Here is an 8923-nt window from a genome sequence, read left to right as displayed (position 1 = left end):
GGCCTCCGGGGACCCCGGCCCCCTCAGCCCCGCCGCCGCCCGGCTCCCCCGGCATCCCGGGCCCGGCCCTGCAGCCTACCTGAGGGAGCCCGGCCGCCTCTGTGTCCAGTCGTCCGGCAGTGGCGTCTGGTCCGCTCCTCCTCCCCGCGGCGGGCGAGGGAGCGGGAGGCGGTCACATTCGGCGCGTCCCCAGCCCAGGGGACGGGGCCCCGGGCAGCCCTCGCATCGTCGCTCTCGCACTCCGCACCTCAGGGCACACACCCCAAAGCCCGGCCAGCTGGCCCTCTTCGGGGCCCAAGAAGAGCGGTAGGGAAGCCTTCGCTTCTCACGCTCTTTCTCGTCTTACTCCCGCCATCTAAGATGGCGGCCCCAGTGCCCGCACTGAAGACGCTTTCGGGCGGCCCCGGCAAGCGAGCCCTCCACTCGGTGCGCCTCCTCCCGACCTGCGACGCCACCAGCTCTCTGCTTCTGCGCGAGCTCGCCTGGCGGCGGACTTCAAATTTGGCTCGGGTATCCATCGCTCTGGCCTGAACTCGGGCCCCGCCTCCCAGGGGGCGTGGCCTTGCCATCTAGCTGGTCGCCATTTCGGAGCCGTGAAGGCAGTAGGGCGGGTCCTCCCTGGCCCCGGGCTGGCAATCGGGAAGGGCCAGGGTTTGGCTGACCCGAAGGAGCCTGAGAATTGGCGGGGGGAGGAAGGCCAGCTTGCCGGCATCGCGAGGCCCAGAGATAACCAGACGTGCCAGAGGACGCATAGCATAGAGGACCGTGTCCACCTTTGGCCCGTCCTCCCTGGAATCGTACACAAGTGGCAAATCGCAACCCATCATGCGGGAAAGTCCCTAAACTTTTCTGAGTTTCAGTTTCCTCACCTGTAAATTGAGGGTTCCTTTTCCCCCGTCAGACTGGCAAAAAGTTTAAAAGACTGATAATATCCAGTCTGGTGCAAGATGTGTGGAAAACCTGCTGGGTACCTTCGTCCAACGCTGGCAGGAATGGATATCGGGAGGGCAATTTGGCGTTATCTATGGAAATTTTAGTGTATATAGTATTCCTCCCAGCAAGTCTACTTCTAGGCACCCATGCTAGAGAAATAGGTACACATACGCACAAAAAGGCACCTGCTAAGATGTTTATTACCATGTTGTTTGTGTTAGAGATAACACTGGAAAAAATGTGGATTAATTAAATAGGAAACAGGTTAAATAAAGTGTGCTAGCTACACAGTACAGGATATCCATCTGTTAAAAAGAATGAGCTAGATCTATGTACTGATTTTTTTTTAATCCAGGACATTAAATTTTAAAAAGTAGAACAGATACAGAATGATTTTATTCATTGAAACACAGGCACACAAAGCTACCCAATACCATGTACAAGTCATTCATTTAAATTTTTATTGCAAGCCTATTGTGTACCACACATTGCTCTGGGTATTGGGAAGTCAACAGTAATCAAAAGCTCTGTTTTGCAGAGATGGGAAACCCAAAGAAAGCATAAATAATAAATTCAGGTAGTAATATGTACAGTATAAAGGGAAATGAAGGGACTTCCCTGGTGGTCCAGTGGTTAAGAATTCACCTTCCAGTGCAGGGGACGCGGGTTCCATCCCTGGTCGGGGAGCTAGATCCCACATGCGACGGGGTAACTAAGCCTGCATGCCACAACTAGAGAGAAGCCTGCGCCGCAACGAAAGATCCCACGTGCCGCAAGGAAAATTCCCACGTGTGGCAACTAAGACCTGACACAGCCAAATAAATAAATATTAAAAAAAATAAATAGAGGGAAATGAAGATGAAGAGGAGATAATGACAGGAGTATGTGGACCTGTATATAAATACATAAATATATAAATACATAATAATAATATATAAATATGTAAATACACATAAATATACATAAATGCAGGGGAAAGACTGGAAGGCATTGAACATGTAGGGACCATGAAGGGATTTTTTTTTTTTTAATTAGGAATAATGATGTTACCTGCCAGGGTTCTTGGCCTCCTTAATCAATAGAAATTGATCAGAGGCCAGACAAGAAATTCAAGCAAGGCTTTATTGGGTCCCCTGCTGCAGCAAGGGGGAGTGAAAACAAGCTCACTCCCCAGGTGGGTGGTGAGGTGTTTCCTTATAAGGGATGAGGGTAGGGGTGGGTCCAGGGTCAGGCTGGATGGGGTGCTTAGGTGGTCTGCCCACCCCACTCGTGGTGCTGTGTGCAGGGGGCATGCGAAGTACCCTGCTTTTGCTCCCGACACCTCAGAAGCGGCAGTTGGGTTTTTGGTCGTTTGTATCTTGTTCTCTATAATTTGCCCCAACTGCATGCACGCAGTTATTTTTAGTCCCTTATAGTTTCTTTGTATTTTGTCCAGGTGTAAGCACTGCAGCAAAGGGTCCCAGGTCCCAGATCACATTTCCCAGCCTGTCTCACAGGATTAAGTGAGATAAAACATGAAAAGCACTTAGCACAGAGCCTGGGGGTTGAGGCTGACTGCCAAGGTTCAAATTTGGACTCTGCCCCTTCCTCATCTGTGACTTGGATAAGTCATTTAAACCTCAGTTCCTCATCTGTAATGAAAAAGCGATAGCACTCACCTATTAAGGGTTGTAAGGATTTAGTGAGTTTAAGATGTAAAGCACTTGGAACAGTGCCTGGTTCACATTAAACATTATAGAAGTGTTAGCTGTAATTATCATAGTTAACTCTTATCATCCTATCATTACTGCTTAGGGCAGAGCAGCAAACCACACTTGCCGACCCCCAGGCCATTCCTTTCTTCAGCCACCCCTAGCTGGTATTTGCCCAGTACTTCACAGCTTAGAAAGTTGGAGTCTGTGCCTCATTCAAACTTCCCAGCTCACCAGTAAGAGTGGCTACTTCATTTTTCCAAAAATAATTTATTGAGGTGAAGTACACATAACATGAAATTAGCCATTTTTTAAATTTTTATTTTATTTGGCTGCATCGTGTCTTAGTTGCAGCATGCAAGATCTTCATTGCAACATGTGGAATCTTTCGTTGTGGCGCTCAGGCTCAGTAGTTGTGGCATGTGGGCTCAGTAGTTGTGGCACACAGGCTTAGTTGCCCTGCAGCATGTGGGAGCTTAGTTCCCCAAGCAGGGATGGAACCTGCGTCCCCAGCACTGGAAGGCGGAGGCTTAACCGCTGGACCACCAGGGAAGTCCCAGAATCAGCCATTTTAAAGTAAACAACTCAGTAGCATTTAGTACATTCACAATGTTATCCAACCACCACCTCTACTTCCAATATATTTCCATCACTCCAAAGTAAAGCCCCTTACCCTTTAAGCAGTTTCTCCCCCTCCCATCCCCACCAAGCCCCTGACCACCACCACTATGTGTTCTATCACTATGGATTTCTCTGTTCTGGATATTTCATATAAATGGAATCATATAATATGTGACCTTTTGCTCTGGTTTCTTTCACTTAGCATAATGTTTTCAAAGTTAATCCCCGTGGCTGCACATAGCAGTACTTCATTCCTTTTTATGGCTGAGTATGTAAGTATATACCACAGTTTGTTTATCCATTATCCGTCAATGGACATTTGGGCTGTTTCTATCTTTCAGCTCTTGTGCATAGTGCTGCTGTGAGCATGCATGTACATGTACTTGTTTGAGTACCTGTTTTCAGTTTTTTTCAGGCATATACATAGGAGTGGAACTGCTGGGCCATCTTGCACTCCACTAGGTTGCATGTCCCCTACTTTGCAGACCTCCGGTTTGGTGGTAGGAGAAGTCAGGAGAGCTAGAATTCCTAGGAAAGGTCTCAGAAGACGAACGGAAGTGGGGAAAGGAATGAGTCAGAAACGGCTTGAAGAATGGACATGCCATGAGCTCAGGTCAAAGAGAAGAGGGAAAGAATGGGAGGGGTCCATTGGTGGGGGAAGGGGATGAGGGTAGGCTAACCTGGAAACTTTCCTGGGTGTTGGAATGTTCTACTTCTTAATTTGGGAGGTGGTTGCATGAGTGTGTAGATATACATATGTATGTAGAAATGGCTGTATGTAGTTTTCTATACATTTGTTACACCTCAGTACAGAAAAGATGGGCAATAAGGTCTCCAAACCTGGCCAAAAAGGGTGCATTTTTCAGAAGAAAGAAAAACTTCACAAATAACAGCTACCATTTATGGAGCCTCTTCATGTGATCAGGCATTTTTCACAATCTTCAATACACATCACAACTTAAAAGGCCTGATCTTCAAATGAGGAGCCCCTCAGAGAGGGTAATTAATCTACAGACAAAGCTGGGAAGTGGTGGAGTGGGGGTCAGGACCCGTTCCTCTGTTCATTCCTCATCCAGTCGCTGAAGATTTCTGTTGTGTCTAGTATGTGCCAGGCCCCATGTTAGCTCTGGGCCCATGGCAGCGAATAAGCCACAGTCTCTGCCCTCAAGGACTTTAGGGTCACAGCGGGGCAGACAAGCAGCAAACAGGTAAACCAACACATCAAAGTGAGACTCAGGATTGTAGTAAATCCGTGAAGGGAATGACCAGAGAACAAAGGAATGGGGGGCAGTGTGCCTTTAGACTCAGGGGCCAAGGAAGGCCTTTCTCAGGAGGAGGTGATAGTTAAGCTGGGCACTGGAGGTGAGAAAGAGTCGGGAGAAGGGCATTCTAAGCAGCTGGAATAGCACGTGAAGGGCCATGAGTGGGAAAGGAGTGTAGGCCAGTGTGGTCAGAACACAGCCAAGGAGGGGGAGCTGGGGCTGGCGCAGTGGGGACTGGACAGAGGATGGAGTCACAGCAGCCTGACTCCCACGCCTGTGCCCTTTCCATGCCATCCTACCTCTCCAGCGAGTTTAATTTTAGTCACAGATGAGTTGGACGTGTGGGCCCAGCCTGGGCTGGGTGCTGGAGAGACAGAGCCATGTAAACAGACAGTTACCCCACCGGCTGGTCCAAATGTGCTCGAACGGCGAGGAGCTGCCTGCGTTCTGTGGGAGGGCACCCAGGGGAAGGGGGCAATGACCGGTTCTGCCTGGGAGGGTCAGGGAGGCCTCTGCAGAGGCAACCTTGAAGCTGAGTCTTAAAGGAAGAGTCAGAGTTTTCCAGACTGAGAATGGAGGGTGGACAGGGCAGGAGGTGGGAACGATGTGGGCCAAAGTGTAGAGGTGTGACTTACGTTTGGGAAACCGCAAGCAGCCCTCGGGTGCCCAGAGAGAATGGTGAAGGGGAGACCTGGAGGGCAAAGGATGTCTGGCCACAGTCAACCTCCCTCAGGCCATAACAGGGCAGTCTGTAATGGGGAGGTAAGGAGCTGCCTCCTCGGGGGGGTCAACCACAATACACGCTGTGGAGTCACGTGCAGGAAAGCCTAGTGCAGTCATCTTGGAAACCAGCAACAATTAAGGCCTGGACGCCCTCGAAGATTACTTGGGGCTTATAAACTGCAACAATCTCTACGTAAGTCAATCTGGCAATATCAGAATCACAAATGCGTAAACCTTTTCCCCCAGAAATTCTCCTTCCGGGAATTTATCCTACAGAGGGACTTGTAAATGTGTGAAATGATGTGTATATGGAAAGATGTCCAAGAAATTCTGTTGAATGAAAGAAAAAGAACCAAGGGACAAAACAGCATGAACAGGGCTTCCCTGGTGACGCAGTGGTTGAGAGTCTGCCTGCCAATGCAGGGGACAAGGGTTCATGCCCCGGTCCAGGAAGATCCCACATGCCGCGGAGCGGCTGCGCCCATGAGCCATGGCCGCTGAGCCTGCGCGTCCGGAGCCTGTGCTCCACAACGGGAGAGGCCGCAACAGTGAGAGGCCCGCATACCACACACACAAAAAATAAATAAAATAAAATAAAACAGCATGAACTGTATGCCACTTTTTGTGAAAAGGAAAACATTTGCTGGTAAAGGCTTAAATTAACTGGGAAGGACACACAAAATACTACCACTGGTGATCACAGGCTAGGGGGAGGGTGGGATCCCAGTAGATGAAGTACCAGAGTGGAAAAAATTGTTTTCACTGCCTAACTTTTTATAATTTTTATTTCTTTCTTTTTCTTTCTTTGTTACTTTTTTGTTTTTTCTTTTTAATTTAATCTTTGGTTTCTTTTGTATATCTTTTTTTTTAATTTATTTTATTTTATTCATTTTGGGCTGTGTTGGGTCTTCGTTGCTGTGCGCGGGCTTTCTCTAGCTGCAGCGAGCGGGGGCTACTCTTCATTGCGGTGCGTGGGCTTCTCATTGTGGTGGCTTCTCTTGTTGCAGATCATGGGATCTAGATGCACGGGCTTCAGTAGTTGTGGCACGCGGGCTCAGAAGTTGTGGCTCGTGGGCTCTAGAGCACAGGCTCAGTAGTTGTGGAGCATGGGCTTAGTTGCTCCGCGGCATGTGGGATCTTCCCTGATCAGGGCTCGAACCCGTGTCCCCTGCATTGGCAGGTGGATTCTTAACCACTGCGCCACCAGGGAAGCCCCTCTTTTGTATATCTTATTTTTACTTGTTTAGTTTTCTTATCTTTTTTCTTAAACATTTTATAGTTGCAAATCGTTGAACCATGTGAGCACGTTACCCACTCAAAAATTTAATTAAAAATAAACAAGCCTGGGGGCTTCCCTGGTGGCGCAGTGGTTGGGAGTCCGCCTACCGATGCAGGGGACACGGGTTCGTGCCCCGGTCTGGGAGGATCCCACATGCCGTGGAGCGGCTGGGCCCGTGAGCCATGGCCGCTGAGCCTGCGCGTCCGGAGACTGTGCTCCGCAGCGGGAGAGGCCACAGCGATGAGGCCTGCGTACCGCAAAAAAAAAAACAAAACAGGCCCCTCACCCACAAACTTAGCGTGACCCTCACCAGGACACCAATCACCCAGGACTCCAGGGCTAGGCCTGAGGCAGTGCCCTCTGGGATGCCTGGGCCCCTGGATGCCTGACCAGCTTCTCCACACTTCCCAGGACCACATACTTTTCTACTCTAGCTCCTCAGCTACAGGGCCTGGAGATAAAAGGGGCCCTGACTACACAACCACACCTACAGTGTCTGCTGGGGGGTCCACCTGCCTTTTGAGCATGGCCGTCGCACAGCCTCCAAGGGCCTCTCCCACCACCTCCCTCAGGTGATGTAGGAGTAAAAGCACTTGCCTTTAAGGGTTATTGGGAAGAAAGTAAATGGGAAGGTGGCACGCAGTAGGTACCCTGGCACACAGTGGGTGATCAGGGAGCACTGCCCCTCATCCCCTCTCCCACACCTCTTCCTGACTTCCTGCTTTCTGCCCTCAACGGACAAGTCTGCCAGGTCTTGGAAAAGGAAAACACCCGTACTTTCAAATGTCCCTTTCCCCCTTCCAGTTACCACCGTAATTCTTTCTTCCCTTTTAGGGTCAAATTTATCCAAAAATGGTCTAGACTCAGGCTCAATTTTCTCACCCGTCCCTCCACAAAGCCCCACAGTCTCCTCGTCACTGAGCGCGCCCTCCAGAAGGCTTTCCCAAGCCCAGGCCTCAGTGCCCTTTATGACGTTTGGTAAAGGGCGTCATCCCCTTCCTGTTGAAATTCTGCCTCTGCCTGACGTCTCCTGTCACAGGACCGGCCACCATTCTCCTCTCAGGCCTGTGGAAACCAGAGCACGTGGCAAAGCAGCTCGTGCTATTCCCTCTGCTGGAAACGCTCTTCCCCACTCTCCATCCCAGCTCCAGGGCCCCGTCTCCACAGAGCCGCCTCTGGCACCTGCAACCTTCAGTGTTCTGTCCTTTCTCTGCATTTTTGTGCATTTCCTGCTTCAGCCCCACACTTCATCGGGCTGCCTTTTCTCAGGCTCTCACTGCTTCAACTGGCAGAAAAGGCCTGAGGTTTGGAACCAGACACTGAATTTCCATCTCCTTATCCTTTTAGCTGTGTGCCTCTGGGCCAGGCAAACAAGCCAATACACCTTTCTGAGAGGTTTTCTTATCTGTGCACAGGGATAATAAAGGCCCACCTCACAGGGCTTGGGCGAGGCTGACATCCTTATTAAAGCATCTTATCTTGTGTTCATGAGGGGCAGGGTGGGTGGCATGGGCATGAGATTGGGGAAGTCACACAAGGCCCCTTGAACTCAGAAGGCCCAGCACTTGGGGTTTAATGCTCTGTGGTCTCTATCGTGAAATTCGTTTCTTTTTTTAATCTTGAAATTCTTGATAATTTCATCTCTGAATTTGTGTTTTGGTAAGTGAATCTGATGGGACAATGGAGCCTGCACCCAGGGCTATGGAGCCGCCGCTCGCACATAGTCATGTCTCCTGCCTCGCAGGGGTTCTTGGACGCCTGCTTCCCTTCCTTTCTGGCACTTCCCTCCTGACCAGCCTCCAGGTCTCCAACCCCACCCAGCGACCTTTGCCATCCTTGTCCTCCAGCCCCGGAATGGACTCCTGCAGCCAGGAGGCCCACGTGGGCCCCTCTTGGGGTCTGCACTCACGCTGTGAGCATCCCCACACCTCAGGGAGCCCGGTGTTTAATAGCAGATATAGAACGCCAAGACAGGTCTAGAGAAAGGAAAAAGTTCTACATTTTAGTACCTTTAATGGCAACTTTTCCTGCTTCATGAACGAGAGCCCCACACTTTCACTTTGCACTGGGCCCCAGAAATTATGTAGGTGATCCTGGAGAGAGGCCAGCAGGGTTATATGGCCCTGGAGGGGTCTTAAAAATCGCCAGTGCATCCTGCAGGTTTAACCTGGAGCCTTATCATTCCAGTCGCCCCACTGTGTAACAAGCCACTGTGAACTTAGGGGTGTAAACGTGGTCTGCTTTGTTATGCTCACAGATTCTGTGGCGTAGGAATGCAGACAGGGCCTAGCAGGGATGGCTTGTCTCACAATTTCTGGGACCTCAGGAGGAAGGACTCCAGTGGCTAGAGGTGATCTGGATGGCTGAGGGCTGGACCAGCTGGGGCTGGAGGGTCCACTTCCAAGATGGTTTCC

General features: G+C 50.4%; 1 protein-coding gene across 1 annotated transcript in view; it reads right to left on the bottom strand.

Moving 5' to 3' along the window:
* The window catches only part of RAF1 (Raf-1 proto-oncogene, serine/threonine kinase), a 72003-nt gene extending 71552 nt beyond the window's left edge, over positions 1 to 451 (bottom strand). The window contains exon 1 of the mRNA XM_024756437.1: positions 80 to 451. The gene's annotated coding sequence lies outside the window, so the exon portion shown is untranslated. The remainder of the gene's footprint in view (positions 1 to 79) is intronic.
* Between the last annotated feature and the right edge of the window lie 8472 nt (positions 452 to 8923).

This window comes from Neophocaena asiaeorientalis, unplaced genomic scaffold, assembly GCF_003031525.2.
Source record: "Neophocaena asiaeorientalis asiaeorientalis breed wild unplaced genomic scaffold, Neophocaena_asiaeorientalis_V1.1 scaffold392, whole genome shotgun sequence".
Classification (NCBI taxonomy): Eukaryota; Metazoa; Chordata; class Mammalia; order Artiodactyla; family Phocoenidae; genus Neophocaena; species Neophocaena asiaeorientalis.
The sequence above is the reverse complement of the archived record's forward strand: the minus strand, read 5'-3'. Positions and strand labels throughout refer to the sequence as shown.